This window comes from Sparus aurata, chromosome 6 (assembly GCF_900880675.1).
Source record: "Sparus aurata chromosome 6, fSpaAur1.1, whole genome shotgun sequence".
Lineage (NCBI taxonomy): Eukaryota > Metazoa > Chordata > Actinopteri > Spariformes > Sparidae > Sparus > Sparus aurata.
Window position 1 is genome coordinate 16,601,325 of NC_044192.1, and position 21,662 is coordinate 16,622,986.

Genomic DNA, 21,662 nt, shown 5'->3' on the forward strand with positions numbered 1-21,662 from the left:
TTGGCCAATATTATATCAAAAGTACGCTTAGTGCAGATCTTAGACATTAAATATTCATTTATGTCAACCAGCATGTAAATATTTTAAGGATTTTTGAACTGTCAAACACTGATCAGTTATCAGAGAAAAAAATTCAGCCAGGCAAGATTATAAACTATAGAGACATACATTTACAGGTGGATAGATGCGGTGGTCAAAGAAGAAAGATTAGATTGATTAGGGAGATGGTACCATGTTGTCCAAAATGAGCTGAAATCATGAAAACCATGCATCTCCATAGTCTCTGTTAATCTGGTCTCACACATCTCAGTCTCTTCCAAACAAAATGCAAAACCTAGTCACAAAAAGCAGCTCTTCATGCTTTCCAACCATAAATCCACCTACACCCAGCCTGAGTGAATTCCCTCTTGAGACAGGGCTTACGTGAGCAAGGCAAGCAGGCAGGCAGTGCTGGCCTGGAAAGCACAGCACGGTGTTGTGTAGTATGTTGGCAGCTGTGGAAAACACACACGGACCCGAGCAGATGGCTGCGGAAGAGGGAGACAGGCTAACAGACGAGAACTGCCGGGGATATCCTACATGGGAGTTCAGTCAGGCAGAGAGTGAGAAAGTGAGAGAGAAGCTAACCCAACCTTGTTTTCTGTCAGGCAACAAAGAGGATTCAGACGGAATCTCCTCCTCTTCTTCTTCTTTAGTGACATTCACCAAAGGATCAAAGTCAAAGCCATCTAAAGACGTGAATCCCATCATCTTAACTGTCATCACAGTCTGAGGTGTAAAAAAATGCTCTCCTCTCTGTTAAGCTGTGGCAGGCCCTTGATTACAGAAACAGCGCAGGTCACTGGGTTGCCAGCAGAGGAAAAAAAGCTAACAGCAATTTGCATAAATAGCCTATTTATACAGCAAACTTCTGATACAAATCCTCCTCCCCCCAGTTAAAAGAAGTTAAAAGCGCAACTGAGAGCTCTGCTGTCGGGAATCATTAAATTCTAGGACAGCTGCAGCTGTTATACACACAGAGGTTTACCACATATTATGGTCAGACTTTAAGCCATGCCCATCATCGACTGCTGTGACTGGGCCTACATAGATTAGAGTTCATCTGCCAAGGTCTAATATAGGACAGTGTTATACAGAGTAATAATCCTTAAGACTTAAATGACATCAAACCCAATTTTGATGCTATCTGTGGTCCTTATTTTTTATTTACAGCATTAGCCATTCAATGTATCTGCACTCTAAAATAGTAAAGTGCATCTTGTTGTGCAGGTTCCCTTTTAATTATTTTCAGCATACCTTTGAAACCTCATTCATTTTGAAATTTCTTCTCAGATCAGGGCTCCATTAAGCAGGTCTGAGTAAAAATAGTAACCTACAAAAACATTTTTTTACAAACGAAAACGAAATTTTTCAGTGTACAGTAAGATCTGCGTACATCTTGCACATGCAAAGGAGACAATGAGACATGACGTGAGACATCATAACCTTTTGTTTTGCTCTTTATTTAAGTATATGGTATGTAGTTTTAACAGTAGTTTAAACCTTTACATCAATTCATGTTTTTATAATACCCAAATAATATATGAGGTTGATCTATTTGTTGGACGTTTGTCAAACATTAGCACCTTGTAACTTTATTTGAGGTTATCGCAACTTCCATTGCATGCTATCATTTAAATAAAGGAAAACATTTATCCACACCTTTATTCTGGTTTACAATCATATATAGTGTGAAAAAATTCCATTAAAATGTATTATCGGGTGCACCAAAATTTTGAGGTGGTGCACCTTAATGAAAAAATTGGTGCACCAGTGCTTGTGTGAAAAAGTTGTTCTGCAGCTCTAAATGTTATTTTTGCTGAAATCGATCCTTTTATGCAGATTATAAACAGTCAATAAATTACGGACCTACCTCAAGAAATAAAACAAAATCATGAGTGTGCCCTTTTGCTTTTGATCACAGCCTCTGTGCAAAAACAAGCACTAAAGCATCCCCATGACGTCTAGTACACATCTGCCACTACCCGGTTATTATACAGTTTGAAATGTATGATGAATCAGCATCCTGTATGTCCTTGCTCAACTTTTTCCTTTATGCTGTTGTGCTGACTTATAGTGAATCCCTGACATTAAAACATGGTGCTGTACACGCTCCTACAGAAATACTCTACAGTCGAAACACAAGTCAGGTTTACAGACCATCTGGAATACGAAAAGAACGGGCAGAATATCACAAGCAAGTCGACGAGGGACTGTACAGCTAAACTTGGGCCTGTGAAGCTGAAATGAAGCCTTTTGCTTGCACTGCAGGGAGAGAACATGCTGCAGTGAACCAGGAGCACAGAGCAGCACACTGCAGTAGAAATATGAAACCATCTTTCTCTTGTTCTGGGTCCACCCAAGCTCTCACTCTGCACAACAAAGACAAATGAAGATTGAAAATTAGGGCTGTGTGTGATTTTGGGAGGTGTTTCTGTTTCATTCGACTCACACCCATTCACTTGGAACTTGGCATCTGAACTGAAGTGTCTACAGAGACCTGACAAGGATTGTGGAGCTTTAGGTTGGATCATGGTGTTAGACCTACCTTTTTATCATGTGTTTAAACCTAGATCGGTAGTGCTTTGAGACCACTCCTCAGACACTTTAAAAGAAGCACCACAGGGCTCCAGGGCACAACTATTTTGGTCACACATGCACACAAAAATCTGTTGAGTGTAACCTCAGATTTTCATTGGTCGCGTTAGTGCGCTGGAGATTATAGCAATTCCTTTTTGCAGGTGATTTAAATGAAGAGAATGTAATTCACACTTTTCATTTACATGATTTGTTAAAAAATTTGTTAAGATGTACTATTGGATGCGCCTTAATTATGTGCTGGTGCACCAGTGCGACCAGTGTGATAAATCAGTCTGGAGCCCTGCACAAGCAGTGAACTGTGTGCCCTTGCTGTTCTGGCAGGTTTTCAATGCCTGTTAAAATCACAACTGTAAGCTAGCTATTCAGAAATGTAAGCAATACATCTCACTTCAGCATGCCTGCCAAATCCTACATACACATACTACTTTCTCGTTGCTTTTCATCCAAGACTGCCCCCCCCCCTTGTTTTTAAGTTCTTGTACACATCACTGTGCATGTAATGAAATATGGGCCTAAAAGGCTGTAGAGTCATGCATAGGTGAGTAGAGAGCAGGTTGATTCAAAAACATAGCTGAGCAGAGGGACACTGAGTGGCTGAGGCAATCAATAAGTCAAAATCCAGACAGTCATTAGGAAGGATGAAGAGGACAGCAGCAGATCAGTAAAACTACACGAATACTGCTAGTTCTGCACAAACACCAACAATAACTTTATGCAATATGTCTGCATGTCAAGCCAGTATTATTGTGCACTGACAAACCTAATGGCCTTGCTTTTTGCAGCTGAGGCCAATCTGTAATACCATTCTACCACTAAATACTGCATCAGCTTTGTCCACACAGAGTGGTGGTTTTAATGTTTGTATAACTGATGGATAGAGCTGTGGGTTCTGGCTAGGCCTTGAGTGGCTGCAGACTGGAAACTGGCCTAAGAAAAACATACCCGGTGACTACTGCCTTGGTATTGTCCTACTGGACAAGCCTCACTTAAACACAAAACGAGAGACATGAGTCAGCATACCCAACTTCTAGAGGTGGGAAATACATATTTATCATTACTGTGATATGAGACAATATATTGTGCTAGCTTTTGGATATGGTTACATCATGATATGTCTTAGTGTTATCTTTTCCTGGTTTTAAAAAACTATATTACAGTGACGTGATGCCATTTTCTGAAATCACCAGACTGTAATACCTGTTCTAATACTTACCCTTTCACAATATATTAACACAATGAGGTTTGTGTGTTAGTACCAATAGCAATCACTACAATATCATCGCAATTTATGTGTGGCGGTATTTGGTTTGTTGCCCAGTGCTAGCTTTTATGATGTGCGTTTGAGGAGATTGAGATGTATATTGTGTGTTGTGATCTGGCCTAAAAATGTTGCAATATTATTCTAAGGCCAGGAGTCCATGAAGATGGTAAAGAGCCATTGCAGCAGATAAAAGACATTCGATATTCAGCTTCAGCTATTTATACAATCACAATGATCATTTAAATAGATTGTTCAATAATTCAAAAGGTTTTTTATGCATCTTCATAATGTGTTCACATATACAAGCCCTTGATACCGCTTGTATTGTATTTCTAGGCCAGACAGGAATCAATCTTCCCCCTAAGGGTGCTACCATGCTCTTTCTATCGGATGGGGAAAACAGAGAGAGTATGGTCCAGAGTTCCCTAATGAAATCTGGCGCAATTGCAGTAAGTGGCTGGCGGCTCTTTGAACAGACTGAGTGGCCCCAGGAGAAGCGGTCTATGGCGACTGGCTACCAACACATACCTTCTGAGGAGTAGGAGAGAAAAGTAACAACAACAAAAAACAAGGAATGAGAAAAGGGGGAGGAGGAGGAGGAGGACAGAGCACAGGAGAAAACTGCAGTTGAGTAGAAATTGTGGGGAAAAAAAGCTGAGTAGGCACGAGAGAGCAGGCTGGTCCAGGGAGGCACTGTGCTGCAAAACAGCAGTGCTATGCATCACTCCTCCCCCTGTGATCTCTCTCTGCATCTCAGACCTTCACTTTCTTCTGCTCATGTCCTGTGGTAATGCTCGACACTTGACTGATCACATGCACACACAGAATTCACAAGGCTCTCACAAAATAAGTGGCTTTAATGCTTAATGCTTCATGGTAAAGACAGAATCTGTATTACTATTTTGGAAGTAATCATATGGAAATATAATATTTTGCTTCTAATCACACAAAGATCCAACTAATGCAAATCTGCAATGTCTCTGTTTGAGACAGTATAAGTCAGTGACTAGCGCTCTCTTATTCATGCAGCTAAAAGAAAGCCTGGCTTGCCAAGTTTTGTCATTAACAGTATGTTAGGTCACACTAAACATTAAATATTGAACAAGCCTCTTTCTGCACCATTTCCAGTGGTTCTGCATTTAGACATTTAGATACTGCAGAGGTAGAAACAATGCTGTCAGTCTCCAACTGATATTTTTAACCATTTTAAGCTTTTATTTGAAGCTATTACTCAAAGCTGCCAACAATAAGTTAATAAACATGGGTGGCAAATATCAACCCTGTGATCTTAAAGTAATGGGATGATTTCATGCAGCATCATGCAAACACTTTACTGGAAGAGGACATGCTTTTGCAATTCCTCTGTGTCATTGAAACCAGTGCAAGGTCAATGAGGAACTGAGAGGGTTAAGGAGGAGGTAAGATTTCCGGGACATTATCTTGCACTTACTTTTACTTATTACTTATGCTGCAAATGTGCTTTCACACATTTCAAGTCTTGCAATGGTGTTAGTATGGTTAAGCACCGCACAGAACAGGAAAGCACCCCCTCGTCTTGACTGTGACGCAGGCTAGCGTCTGTTCAGCTGCTTCCAAGCACACAGCACAGACACCATCTTTGTGCTTTAGGTTTGAAGTTCCAGTCAAAATCAGTTGGGTTAAGTCACTGACTATGTGATCACAGCAGTGACAGTTTGAGTCTGACTGGAAAGCTTTGCTGCATTGTCAAAAATCAGTCGAAGGCACAACTAAAAAGCTTTTCATTAACATCTTAAAATCAGAGGAAAACAGCAAGGCAATGACTAAAACAAATAAAATGGACAAATTGATGAACACCTGAAAGCATATGAAAAAGAACAAGCCCTCCAGCTCCCACCTGAGATAATATGTTACTCCTCCGATGAAACTTCACTTCTTCTGTCTGTACTACAGCGTCCCCTACATAAGCTGTCAATGTATCACAGAAATAAACTGAGGCACTGTGACAAACTGGCAGATTACACTTAGAGTGTAACCACCCACTCACCCACAGTCCTCAATCACAAAATCCATGGTAGTATGCCCACTCAATTTGATGATGTTGACAAAGATGACCAATGCACCCAGTCACACACAAAACATACTGTACATGTGACATTAGTCATAATGAAGCCAACATCTGAAGAATGCCAAGCAGAGATGCCACGAGTCAACCTGCACGACCAGAAGCAGGGCCAATCTAGGATAAGTATAGGCTTCACTTCTTTGTTTGGACAGTGTACGCCAGCTGTAAAAAGAACACCTGATTGTACTCCATTAAACATGTCCCAAAATAAATAAACAGAAGCTAGCACTTACAATTAATGATATAACAATATTCATAAGCAAGCAATGCCAGCACAGATGTTTTGGGTTTCAGCTTGGTGTCTGTTTTAGCAACAATTTGCAAGTGAACACCAAAGCACTGCAGTTTGTGGAAAACTAGATATGAATGCTGAAAGAATATATAACCAAATACATGCTGGATTTTTTTAGGCCACCTCTGATGTCACATTTCAGAGTTTAAAATCGGAAAAAATTGATTATTCTGTGTTCCCCACACACTGACTTTACTTGTGTGGGCTGCCCAGGTACATTTGGTGATCCATTTAGGCATTTAGAACTTTTATTTTGTGTTTGTCTGAGATAATGTAATCCCAGTTTGATATACTAGTGGACAAACTGCCCTCGCTCTACCCCTCCTGTCTACTTACAAGCACACATGCTCTACAGAGAAACACGCAATTTTTTAGATGCAACCTTTCAAATTAATGTAAGCCTACTTGTGCCGTTGTTTTGTACAAGCACTTGTAAGCGCACATGACTGTTGCGATGTCATTCAGTACCCAATTGTTTTAAGTATGTTGTTTTGATAGACTTCATAATTAACAACAAGCTTCCTCCATACAGGACTCACTTGCTGTTGTGGATTTGTTTTTGGGTGACTTTATTAAACATACCACTTATGAAGAAAGTCAGCAGAGCAGACACATGGTAGAAGAGAAAGAAACAGAAAGTCTGACAGTTGGTCATCAAATACTGCTGCTTTGCCACAGGTATATGCCCATTCTGTGGGAACACTGTAGTGTCATATTGGCCAATAGTAAATCTCCAGATCCTGTACTTACTCACAGACTTCATATTCACACTCAGAAGAATATTATAAAACACACTTGAAATAATTCAGAATGTAATTTGTTTTTGGTTTGTTTTTTCATCTCAGCCAGGGGCTCACTAACCTCCACTTATAAATCAGGCAACTTTCAAAGTGGTAAACTTTTATGAGTAGCACTGTTCTACAGTAGCAAAGCCTTCTGACCAACCAACTATATAAGGTTTTCGCTTTAGCAGCTGCAGCCTGTTGTAGCCTTAGCCAACGACATTATCAGATTATAATTATTAAGATATTGACATCAGTGCTGTTAGCAGATACATCATTGTATACTATACTGTATAATGTTTTTAGAAATCCTACACTTTTGTGCCAAGTGGTATTGGTGCTAACAATTGTGGCAGATTATAATCAATTTTGGCAGATTATAATCAACAGTCCTGTATTTTTTTTAAAAAAAGCATACAACTACACAACCAAGGCGTTGTATTGTTGTCTAATCATGGACAGAAACAAATATATCTACCAATACAGCCTCTGTATCAGAGGAGACTCAATATTAAGGATGTGGTTTAGTTATTGGCAAATCCCTAATGACAAGAAAAAATAGATTTTAAAAAGTAAACAACAGAATGATGTCAACATAGACACATGCAAAAACTGTTGGCAGACTCAGACAATTAAGACTATTTAATACCAGCTGGGCTCCATACTGTGGCACTGAACTGAAATGGCAGTAAAACACTGAAGATCTGTGGAGCACAGACAATCTGCCTGTCTGACATAGTATGTGTGATTCACACGGGCTTTAAATGCCAGCTGAGGGAGGCTGCGGCCTTTAGTGTGGTTATCAGCTGTGAGACAGTAACGGTCTGCAGCATTATGTCCTCCTTTAGCTATCATTGTAACCTCAGGATCAGATGCAGGCTACAGATAAAAATCATCATGTATGAAAGCAAAAAGTATACAGGCTTCCATCCTCCTGATCATATACATGTGTGCGGATCTGACTCACTCATGGATGACTTGGCAGGGTCACTTCAAACACACACACACACATACATACACACACACACACACACACACACACACACACACACACACACACACACACAACCTCAGGACACGTGGGCAGCTGCTCTTTTATAACAAAGCACTGCTCCTTATAGTAGCTCCAGTTGAAACATCACTTATCTTCTGACTCCAGCATGTGTACTCCACAGGGCCCTGCAACTAATGGCTTAATAAAGTTACTGTACATGTAGTATGACTCAGTAGGCCTATGGTAAACACAAAAGCTCTTGTATCTCAAACAGCTGGTTGCTGGCTTGTTTTTCTTTGGGTTTTGGAAGCAGAGAATTGCCTTCAAACAGAATCTGAGTACCAACACAGGCGCTGCAGTGCAGCAAGCATATAAAATACATAAAGCCTTCTGTCAAAAGTAGGACAAACTTAATGGCTATATGCAAGGGCCCACACAATAACTGTATGGTAGTGTATGGATCCATCAAAGCGTGCTATAACATAGTAGCCATTTAAATTTCTATAGGAGGACAGGAAGAAGATTGACATCAAAAGTCCATGTCCGTATTTCTTTATGTGCACAAACACAAACACACACTCACATTATATCAGACTACCAACACATACTCATAGTGCCTGTGCGGTCAAGCATGACAATACTGGCAGGTTTCCTGAGGCATAAAGGGTTAACGTCATGCCGTTTATTCATGTCCACGTACATGCCGTTGGCCTGCCCATAGTTTGTGTCAAAGACAATCATTGTGAAAGTTCAAGTGTTTGTTTACCGAATGATTCCTGCGTCCCTGAGGCAACAGCAGCCACGCTGCTAGAAGAGAGGGCTTCTATGTGTATTACGGTAATAGAATTTGTTTTGATCCTGTGTGTCAGCGCAATGTGTCAAGGTGTTGTGGTGAATCAACTTGCCATCTGTACTGTTACATTAACCTTGGTAAACCGTGAGGCTAACAGAAAGCTATGTTAAGAAAGGTGAGGATGTGAAATACAGCTCGCAGCGGTGAAGTAACATTCAATGTGTGCATCCGCCTGGGGTCAATTGTTACTATTCTATTACTGTTATCCATGAGTTTCCCAGGGAGGTCACTGGGGAGGCTACTAGGAGGAAGGTTATGGGTGATACCTCTAGTGCTCGTCCGAACTAGTGTAAGTAACAATGTATTATAAATGTCACACTGGACTCCCCTTTTGGGTTTAGAAGCTTTAGCAAAGTGGGCCAAGGAATAACGAAAGTGTTAGTAGTAGTCGCATGATAACGTTTAGAACTTAGATCTTCATGAAGAAATAATATGCCAGACCAATCACTGTAAGCCTTGTGTTACCATGGAAAACACCAGTTCCATTTTAAGTGACTGGGGGCACTGGAAGTCAGGCCCATAATTCATACAATATATAACTTTCGTCTTTTCCCTTTTTATATCATTGTATGTTTACTTTCTTAATGTTATTGGACTATCGGACAGAATAGATAAGTATTTTGAAGACATGGCTTTAAGGGACACAATACACCAAACAATAACTCTCCATGCCATCAGGTGGCAGTAGTCTGAATTCCTAAATCAGAGAGGAAAACTAGAAGCCAAACTTTTAGCCCAAACTAGCATGAAATAATTTTTTTTTGACAGTCAACAATTAATTAGTTAAATAGTGAAACTAACCATTACAGTAGATACATCAATAATTAAATGATGATTAGCAGCAGTGACCAATCCCAACAAAAAACCTTTATTTCATTTAGTTTGAAAATAGTCCTGACTCCTGAGAGTTGACAAGGGAGAGAAATGCCGTCTCATGAACTCTGTCTGTCTGTACCTACCTCGATATCTGTCTCACTGCCTTCTAAAGGCTATCTGTCTCTCAATGTCTTTTAAGAAGCCCTTTTCTGTATGTATCACTCTACCTCTACCATGTCAACGTACCATGTAGGCTACCTTTTTTCTGAAGTTTTTGCACAATTACTCTCTACTCTCCACAGATATCCCATTCTCATTAGTGAATCTTCAAACTTTTTGTACTATTTCTGGTACAGAAAAATAAATCTCAAAATGTCCTGTGCTCTAGAAAATGATCTTCTACTCTTTTCTTCTTGCAAGTTAATTAAAAACAGACACTGAGGCACATCATTATACAAGGCATATATCATTATTTTTACAAACAGTATGTGCAATCAGACAATAATTACAGATAAATATGTGTTGGAAATGGAACAAAACCCTGCTTGTTCTGAATAAATAATTAAATCATTGATATACGTAATGTCCAAAAACATAATAATTCTCTGGCATTTTAAAACACTTAAGAGTGCAGGGAGGAAAACACAATTGCAAGTGTTAACTACAGGTCTTAAGTCAAGCTTTAAATGTGCTGTACACTGGCATGTTACATTTCTTATTACAAAAAAAAATTGGCAACAAAACAACCGGCAATACAAATATTCTCTGTACAAATAAAAACCATCTTGCCTTACAGTGTCTCAAAAACATACATCTCTGTGAAAAACTCCTTTCGCCTCCTGCAAAAAACTTGCTTCCACAAGCCTGACAGTATTGACAAATTCTTTCACAGCCCACATATGCCAGACCCAAAACAACATTGTTGTTTGCACAACATTGTATCTAATATAATGCTCAAAAACAAGAAGACCATACAATGGGTGCTCACAGAGAAAATGGTTTGTTGATGCTCAGTGTATGAAAAAATGTACTAAAGCTAAAAAGGAATTCATTATCACGCAAGCAATACTGTTGACTAGAACAATGATGACTGATTTCAGCAGATACATCTCACCACATGCTGACGAGGGTGGGCTTCAGTGGCAGATGACTACAGCAGGTTGACTAACAAGAAGACAGTGCTACAAAGGGCACATCATCACCGAGGCCAGATGACCATGGAGTGGAATAACTTCAACCTGACTGTCCGACAGTTCCTAGGTTGTGGTGACAAGCTGATGATGGGGACACTATTTGGCATCAGCAGTATGTATCCATTCAGCCTGGTGTCATCAGCTCAGGCTGCTATGGGGGGTTGGGAATAAATTCTTGGCAAGCATTAGGCCCTTAGTATCAGATGAGCACTGTCTGAAGGCCACAGCTTACACTTATTATTGCTAAATGGGAAATACCCCTTTCTTGGCTACTTTTACAGTACTATTTTTCTTCAACATGACAGTGACATTTAAAATGTCCATACATACCCAACATCATATCTTAGGATGCAGTTCTACAAAAGGTACAGTAACTATGACAGATCCAAGTTGGTGAATAGTCAGATTCTAGTACCTTTATGAATACTGTTCTGGAGGCCAAAAGAAACCTTTTCTGTGCAAGCAAGGTATACCAATATGTATTCAAATATATATTAGAGCAATTGCATTAAGGGTGAAAGGAAGTAAAAATCCCTGATTCCAATTTTCAGCCTCAAAGCTTCATGTCATTGTATTGCAAAGTATTACACAGCGGATGAGTATTGGGACTTAAAACACAGTACACTGGTTGCACTGGTGACTTTTTCATTTAGGTGCAGCACGTAACTTAAGTGCACAAAACGTTGTACTTTAATTCCGAGCATTGTAAACAGGAATAAAGGTGCAAATGTTTTTCATTATCACCATCACAGTGACATGTAAAATGTCCATAAATTCCCAACATGAAGTTGGGATATCCTCAACTGTTTAAAGTGCTTAAGAAACTCAAATAAGTCGGCCTTAACAAAATTATTTAGTCCGACCAGGACTGTACACTAATGGTTAGTGGATCTAACAGATGATATTCAAATCAGCAGCTGTTTTGGCCTGACATTGAGATAAAGACAAGTGCTGAAACCATGACACAACAGCTTTACTTTGATGGGGATTCAAGAGCCTTTTTTAATCCTCGTTACAACTTATGTTCTTGTGGACTTGCGTGCTACTCCAGTTCAAGGTTTGCATCCAGCCAAGTACATAAAAATGACTGGAAGCGTCCAGCCATTTCATCAAGGATACTGACTTGTGTGGACATGGGGACATCCTAGAAAGCACACCAACCAGCAGCAATGGTGAGTTTCTAAACCGTGTTTTCCAACCAACTCTAATACATTATGATTGTGACCCCATCTCATCATCAATTGGGTTATTTTTCAAATTAAAACCCTGCTGTTAGAAGACCTGACATTGTACTTTAATTTCCGAGCATTGTAAACAGGAATAGAGTTGCAAATGTTTTTCATTATCAACATCACAGTGACATGTAAAATGTCCATACATTCCCAACATGAAGTTGGGATATCCTCAACTGTTTAAAGTGCTTGAGAAACTCAAATAAGTCAGCCTTAACAACATTTTTTAGTCCGACCTGCTGAATATCATGCGCACCTGTGCGACCAATGAAAATGGTCAATCGTAGTTACCCATTTTTAGGCCCCTTAGTGTATAAAGTCGGTGGTTCATATCAGGTTCAGATGGAAACAAGCTAACTTTTTTTTCTTTCTACATTTAACCTGTCATAGTACCTAAGACCTTCCAAAAACAGAATTTTGACAATATATGATCTGAAGAAGCAGTACATAATAGCTTGAAATGTTTACCTAGTCCTATCTGCAGAACACTCAGACACTGAAATGACAATCCACCCCGATCTTGCAGGCAGTCTTCTTATGGGTACATTAGACATGACAAGTACTGACCAATAAGTAGTAAATATGCCTATTAGAGGGGGTTTGTCTCCACTAACTGGTGCTGTTTTCTCTGCACTTCTCTTTCCATCAATCTATTTTCACCCTATCCCACTACTTTGTCTGAGAGCTTTGTGCTGGGTCAGTCAGCACTCTGCTCTCACCACAGCAGACACATACTAGGACTGACAAACCCTTTAACAGAGGGATGTGATTTCATGTATTTGTTTTCACGATGTGTTTATATCAACAATGAAAATTCCTTAATATGTGCCTGATCTTATTGCTTAAGATTTGTGCCCACTCATGCCATCCTCGTCATGCGTGAGCAGCATTAAACAGCCTTAGTTTCTTCTCAACCCATTTTCCTGAACCATTTACTCCATCTCCCTTTGAGGCTGTATCTATTCAGGATAGGGCATAGCCTTTTTATAGTCAGTGGCTGGTCCAGCTTACATGTGCTGTGGCCAACTCAGGGACCCCAGAGCAGAACAGACATAGCCTGAATCTATGAAAGGGATATATACAAATGAATCCAACGCCAAAGGCATGTGTATTCTTCACACTTCCCTAATGTCCCTCACAAAGAGCACACACACACACACACACACACAACACTAATTTGTGCACATCACACTGCACTGAACCAAAGAGAGTTAGCCTAAGGTGCATCATGTTAGCCTAAAATAAACAATTAGCACATGTTTGGTGCAAGTCAGCGATTAGTATTCTGAACAGGCAATACAGTGCTGGAGCTTCTTCTAACGTTGCAGTAAAAAATCAGCACAGAACAATCCCACACAGTCCTCAGGCTTCAGACGGAGGCATTCTAATCAATCCCAAGTATTTGCAGCAAATACCGACATGACCCCAATAACTCACCCATCACGAACAGCACGCTGTCTCATAAGTCACATACACACATCAACAGACAACAGTCAGCGCTGAATAGTTATTCACACCTGCAATATTGTTGCCGTTATTCACATGGGCTGTCCACACAGCGGATCATGATTAACGTGGTTTGGTCTTCATCAAACCCCATCCACGTATACTCACAAATCACCACTGACACACGTACATAACTAAAACAGAAGCCCTGTACAAATGAATACTCGACCATAAATCACGATGATCGTGCTGAATCTGTGTAAGATCAGGGATCATCAGAGAAACATACAAGCAGGCTGTATGTGGGAAAACACGTGCCGCGCTTATCAGAAACATCAGCCTGTGATGTTAGTGGTCAGTGCTGAGAAGAAGGCTACACGCAGACAGTTGCTCCCTCTCTCTTACTTGCATGTGAAAGATTTTCTTGCTCTATAGCAGAGGCGGGCCTCCTCCAAAATCAGAAGATGCCAATACACCTTTATGAAAAAAAGAAAAACATTCACGAGGAAAATTGCAGAGGCGCTATTTTACATAACATATATCCCGTGAGTGAAGCTATTTTTTTAGACCTTCATCTAGTGACCGAAATGAACACAAAAGACAAAATGCCTGGCAGCAATTGTAATACAGTGTACATAGGTTTCTAGTATATTGCAATGATGATTAAAAAAAGAAAGCCATTTGTGTTTTTGCAGTTAGGGGGTAAGGGGTTGTCAGGGGTGGTGGATGAAAACTGAAATATATTTTGGGTTTTGTTTTTAAATGCATTCCACACATTTCACTCAGAAATATTTAACACAGTTTTAAAAAGACACTTTAAAAAAAAAGCCCTGCGATAAAAAGCACAAAGACTAGGCTCCATATATCTAAAAATAACTTCAACTTTTTTATCAGTTTAACACAGGAGCTAAAGCATGAGGTGTGGTAGGGATCAAATCAAGATTACAATATTTGTAATTCAATCATCTTCATATCAATTTGCTAACATAACTGCGAAAATGACAGGTTGCCCAACTCTTGCGACTAAGCTGAAATATTGCCCAGCCCAGGGTTTTCGCTTTAGAACCAGTCAGGTGACAAACTTATATTCACCAGCAGACATTTCTAAGCAAACTACCATTATAATAAACACTTAAGGCTGTAAATTAAGCTCTTTGTTAGCCAACATGCATAATATCTGCCTTTGTGTGGGAATACTTGTGGGGGTTTTCTCCATTAGAGTGATTTATTAAGTTCCAAGGACATACAATAGTCTACTTTGCCACAGAGCAAGGGCATGGTATTTATAGCAGCCAGGACTGGACACTAATGGTTAGTGGATCTAACAGATGATATTCAAATCAGCAGCTGTTTTGGCCTGACATTGAGATAAAGAAAAGTGCTGAAACCATGACACAACAACTTCACTTTGATGGGGATTCAAGAGCCTTTTTTAATCCTCGTTACAACCTATGTTCTTGTGGACTTGCGTGCTGCTCCAGTTTAAGGTTTGCATCCAGCCAAGTACAATAAAAATGACTGGAAGCGTCCAGCCATTTCATCAAGGATACTGACTTGTGTAGACTTGGGGGCATCTTAGAAAGCACACCAACCAGCAGCAATGGTGAGTTTCTAAACCATGTTTTCCAACCAACTCCAATACATTATGATTGTATCTCCATCTCATCATCAATTGGGTTATTTTTCAAATTTAAACTCTGCTGTTAGAAGACCTGATTATTTTGCCACTGTAGAGTTGTGACACAGTTAAGGGGCAGACTGATTATTGGGCCGATATTCAGCTCTTTTCAAATTATTGATATATGTAACTTTTCTATCAGATTGCCGATAAAATGAACTAATTTTAAATGTGCTACTTTGGTTTTGGTGGAACATCATCTCACATAATGTCACACCCACAACAATATTTGATTTATTGTATTACATTTATAGTTTATTTTAACAGGGGCAACGAGTTAACAAGCAGCCAATTTGCATCTTTTGTCCTTGGGCGGGTAAACAAAAAAACAGCAACACAACAGCAACTACACTATATAAAGTCCAAGGGTAGGTACTACATAAAACCAACACAATACATAAAAGACCATAAATGTGAGCAATGCACTACATAAAACAATGCAATACATAAGGTCCATCAGTATAAATTACAAACATGTCAAAATGAATGGTCTATAAACACTGAATAATCGGAATCTGCAAAGTAACTACTAACTAAATGGAATAAATACATTTAGCGGAGTGAAGTATAAAGTGGCAGAAAACGGAAATAACACAAGTCAAGTAAATGGAAGTTGATTATTGAAATTTTGACACAAAGAGTTTAATTTTTACTGCAAATGAATATCGCCCCAAATATCTGGGGAAATTCTAAAAAAAGGACTCTTGGTAAAGTTGTTGTGTAAGCACCAGAGTCGAGCTGAGCTGTTTATTAACACATTATTTAATAGAAACCAATTTATTGCGCAGTTTGCCGCAACTTTGAGAGCAAAACGCACAAGAAATGAACATGACAATCAAGCTCATAAATAAAACAATTTGTATAGGCACAACAAAAGATTTACTTTGGCAAGTAGATAAAAAAAAAAACATTAAACTTGAAACCTGCCTAGTAAATGAGACCAAATCTGGCATTATTTAGAAAGGCCTTGGGTCTTCTCTGATGGAACATCACATCTCAGGGGAATGACCAACTGACAAGCCAGAGAGTCAGTCCTTCTCAGTAATCACATTAGGGTGATCCACCACAACTGGAACTAAGCCACAGCTGTCTGTCTTATCTCAGACACTACAGTCAAGTCTGTTAATGACAATACAGTCATAGCCGCAGTGTTCAAATTAGAAAAATGTAAAGTAGATGTCCAACACTGAATCTTCCTTGAGATTTAAGGTCTCCCCAGATTTCTGTCAATGGGGCTGTCAATTTAAAAGGCTGAAAAACACTTTACCTTGAAAAAATCAAAGTTATAAGTTTTTCATTCATTCACTTGACAACTTATAAAGAGCACACACGAAACCGCAAACAACAAAATCTGATTTGATTTCACCAAAACTGCTGCAACTTTGGCAGAAAATTGTGTTTTCATGTCAGACACATTTGAATAGAAAGCTGATTGAGAAAGTATGTTTCCAGGGCCTGTAACATTGTAACTCATTATCGAATTGAAGATGGCAGCATGGTGAAACAGTAATTAGCACCCTTGCCTCACAGTTAGAGGGTCCTGGGTTTGAATCCTGCTGGGGCTGGGTCTTTCTGTGAAGAGTTTGCATGTTCTCCCCATGCTTGCATTGGTTTCCTCCAGTAACTTCAGTTTCCACTACCATAGCGAAAACATGCCCAACTAGGCTGATTCTCCAGTCAGCACCCTTGACCAAAGGCACTGGCTAAGATCTGGAGTTGGCCCCGGGCGCGAGGGTTAAACTGCACCCAATGCTCCATTGGAATGGGTTAGGGTTAGGGTTAATGCAGAGCACCAGTGTCACTATGTTGTGCATTGTTTGATATGTGATCAAATAAAGATTATTTTCCTTCTTTTATATAGTCCCCCCAGGAATCTGCAGAGAAAAAGTTTAAATTCCGCGGAGAGCCATTTTGATTCTGCAGAGAGCAATTCTTGATTCCGCGGCTTGAACGTTAAAATTCCGCAAACATTAAAAAAAACATACTTTCTTTTAAAAAACATACTTTTTTAATGTACTAATGAATTAAGTATTCTCTTATGAAATCAATTGCAATACCAGAACACTGCAAAACATTGTGGAACCTACTCTTACTGGTTTTAAAATAATCAACATCAACATTTTCTTTGTCCCTGTTGGGCAGATTTATTTGCAACATAAAAAGCTGGTGTCAGTGAACACAGAACCAGACTGAGCTGCTCGTCAGAACATTTCTCTACACATTGAGTCAGCCTTCCTGCGGTGGAGTGATTGACAGCATGTGATTAACACAAGCTTGACAACAGTTCAAACTGTGACTGTACATTCAGAGCTGCGACATGTTTGCTTGACGATTCAGGTGTTCTTCACTCACCTGGTGGATAGAAACTTGAGTATGTCGCTTCACTGCACGTTGATAATGAAGTTATTTTCATTATCAACGTGTACTTCTACTGTGAGTCTAGAGCCCAGTCTATCTGACAGCGACATCTAGCGGCCGGGATGAAAACTACATGCAAAATTCCGCGATCGCGGAATCGCGGATTCCTGGGGGGACTATTTATAGTCAGTAAATTGCACTCTTTTTAAAACATAACAGATACAAAAACTTTTAGCCCAGTTGAGCCCTTAACACTACTAAATATAGCCACATGTCCTCTCATCTCCAGAGCAAAAATGTAGAAAATTATGGCAACCAAAGGAGGATGACAACACACCTGCTGAACAAATGTGTGAGAAATTCACTGAGTTCCGTGTGTGCGTGCCTGTGTGTGTTTGTGTGAGTGTGATGCCCCTTGGGAGCTCCAAAACAGGGCTAATGAAGCTAGACAGGCCGCTAAATCTCAACTGCAGAATGATTACTGAGCTCAGTTTAGGGAAACACCCCCACTGGAGCAACCAGCAGACCAAGCTATAAAAACTGCAGAGAGTCAGGACCTATATTAGTGATTGGGCTGAGTGGACTGTTAGATGTGAAACAGATACACATCCCCACACAACCAACATAGCTGTCTACACTAGCTGTATCATGACTTGCACCTCGCTATGCATTATGTGTGTAAGACAACTGAAGTGACTTTTTATACTTCAGGTAAAAAAAAAAAAAATCATTAATAGGCTTGCGTTGATTGGCGACAAGATTGTGTATCACAGTTGAAGGGATGACCGTCGATTGGTTTTACCTAGATGAATCAGGACGAGTCACAAGTAAATTTTAAATCCTTCATTAAAAAACAGTTTGTGGTCTCTTTTCCATGGATGTGACATCCCGCATCTCTGTTCTCCATGTGCCCGCTCGCCGAAAATTTGCTTTGCACTTCATTTGCACTTCTTAGATTACACAACAATATTGTCGCACCAAGCACAAAAACACTGACTTTTAAATGTGAGATGTCACAACTATCTTTGACACAACTTTTTATCTTATTTTGATGCAACAAAAAGCCATCATGGTGCAGTGCAGCTTTCGGAAATACTGCATTTTAGAGAAAAATTCACCAGTTCCAGCTTGTCAAATATAAATATTTGCTGTCTTTTTAGTCTTCTATTAGAGTAAACCTGAGTATCTTCGGACTCTGGACTGTTGGTCAGACCAAACATGCAATTTAAATATTTCAACCTGGCTCCAGTATTTTCAAACATTTGTCAAAAACTTAATCAAGATTGATAATGAAAAACCATCCTGAGCTCTACTACGGTTGAATGGATTTAGTATAGATAATTGCAGATCATTTGGTGCTGACATACTGCTTTCACTGTGTAGCTGGGGTACACTGAGTGTTGCTGGGTGTTAGGTGAGTTCTTCAAAACAACTCTGAAATTACCTTTAAAAAATTACATCCAATGAGGTAAGACATCAATTTTTAAGAATAGGGCTGAGCAATGAATCGAAACCTCATCCAAATTGCAGGAGCTGCACTTTTTTGATAAAGCTAAATGTGTCCCATCATACCATTTACATTTTTCTTTGCATATCTTTCATCCCTCCTTAAGAGGCAAGATTTCCAGACTACAGGCGACTGGGCCAGAAAAGCACAATGTCACTATGTAAATGTCAATATCAATATATGATAACGAGGAAAGAATGCTGACAAACTATGCATATTTATCCAGAATGCTAGATGATATAAGAACCCGGTTTTTGCCATGGATTATGTGCTCACATCGACCCTTGGACCGTGTGTTCTGATTTGATGATTCACCTATACATCTTTTCATGACAATATAAACTACTCAGCAGAAATTATTTGATGACTGCTTTCCTGTTTTGTCATTGCTCAGTATGTCCAGGGTTCACTTTGAACATCCTGCATAATTGCAACATCATCAGAGAAGAAGTGCCTCCTTTGTTTCTTGCATAAAAAGTATTAGGAATGACACAGAACCATACCCTTTCCAGATGAATCTGCCCTTTTTTCTTGTCATAGGATGTCAGATTGTATTTCTTTAAAGACATTTTGTTTGAAGTGTTGTTAGTAGTATTCCTTTTTGGGTCTTGCAAGTGCATTTCCCTAAGGGAAAACACACACAAAATTATGAAAAACCTTATTAATGTTCTAGCTCTGTCCTATTTGTTTAAAATATAAGTGGTATTAACAATAAAAAAAAAAAAATCCTTGGTGAAGAGTTTGGCTATTCAAGGACAAATGAATTGCAACCATTTCAGAAAAAGCAATGTTTTCTGCAATGTCGACATACAAGCCCAGTGAAAGGACACACAAGCCTATGAATCTGCCTTTTCTCCTCGTTACAGAGCATTCAACAGCTTACTGCACCAAACTGAACCCCTGCAGCCTGCCTCTCCCGTTCTTTCGTCTTGGACCAGAGCCCATGGGCAGGCAAACACATAAACCGTATACAAAAGTGCACATACACACACAAACACACACACATAGACACACATGCACTAACGTGTATGAGCGCACACAGGCATGCAGAGATACTGGCCCACAACAATCTGCCTCAGCATGAACACCCACACACAAACACACATTTAAATGACACGGTAACACATTCGGCCAGGCACAGATGACTGTCACAACCTCTCAGCCACACACATCACAACACTGGAAGAACAGTTGAAGCCTGACTGCAGGGTGTTGCTGGCTGTGGATCCTGCAACAGATGGAACTGCAGCAGCAGCAGGGCAGGTGAGGTGAAAAGCAGTCGAACCGCCTGTGTCAATGCGCATGTGTGTGCATGTGTAATTTCTGCGTGAGCCTGCACAAGTCTTTCACCCCTGCTATTTTAAGGTGGCTCTTTTAAAATCCTACAGCATGGCCAAGTCTCTGGCAAGAATTCAAAAGGACAGAGCATGCATAAAAACCTGACAGACATTCAGAGAGAGGAGAGTAATGGAGTAGAACAGAATAGATGCCAGTATAATAAGGTATGCAAAGATGGTATCCAATGCAGCAGCAGCAGCAGCAGCACTATCAACTGACTGAGACACAGAGAGATCTGTAGATAGGCTACCTCACTAGCATAATGTGTGATAATGTTAAGAGCTGCTGTCCATAGATAGTATGGAACTCACTCCCTGTAGGAGCAGATAAGCACGATCATCCCGACTCTCACTGACAGAGCGAAGTGACAAGAGGCAGGAAGAGAGAGGGGTGAGCAAGAGGCAGAGAGAGGGAGAGAGATGCCAAAGACATGTAGCCTCAGACCTAGCGATGATGCTCTTCAAACACCCACCTCAGTCTGCTGCTGAATTCTGACGCAGTGAGCACAACCAGGGAGTAAATGCAGAATACAGGAGCTGTGATGGAGGAGCAGCAGCCAAAAATCCAAGAGCAGGAAAACGGAGAGGAGCGAGAGGAGGAATGATACAAGACTGGTGAATGTGAGATCCTGTGTGACAGAGATTATACGCTTGAGTGAGATGAGCATGTATGTCTGACATGAGAGAGACAGAAATACAGAAGGACAGAAAAAAAGTGACACAAGACAGACAGAAGAGGGACGAGGGGAACGGGGAGAAAGAAAGAAAGAGACTGAGAGAAGAGACAGAATAAATGTGTGAGCTTGGGGAGTCACAGAGCAGAGCAGATGCATTAAAGGAAATGCCCCTCCCTCTTTCCTCTACACACACACCCACCTCCCTTTGCACTGTCAGCATTCAAGTAAGCATGCATTCAGTGAGCAAGAGTGAGCTGTAAATGGCAAAAGAGAAGGGTGGGCAGACAGAAATGCAAGCGAGAAGCATATATGTTCATTTGAAATTCAGTGATAAGACACTCCTTTCTGAAGTCTGTGGTTTCCAAGACAGCTCGCTAGAGCTCAGATAGAAGGGGGGTATTCTATTTTACAAACTCAAAAACACCCGTAAATCCTATGTACTATCATGAAAATAGAGCAAATCAACATGCACAGTAAGTAATCTACACTGCA

General features: G+C 40.1%; 1 protein-coding gene across 2 annotated transcripts in view; it reads right to left on the bottom strand.

Moving 5' to 3' along the window:
• Positions 1 to 21,334, bottom strand: part of kcnab2a (potassium voltage-gated channel subfamily A regulatory beta subunit 2a) — an 89,986-nt gene extending 68,652 nt beyond the window's left edge. For both annotated transcript variants that reach the window (XM_030419169.1, XM_030419167.1), the window contains exon 1: positions 20,967 to 21,334. The gene's annotated coding sequence lies outside the window, so the exon portion shown is untranslated. The remainder of the gene's footprint in view (positions 1 to 20,966) is intronic.
• Between the last annotated feature and the right edge of the window lie 328 nt (positions 21,335 to 21,662).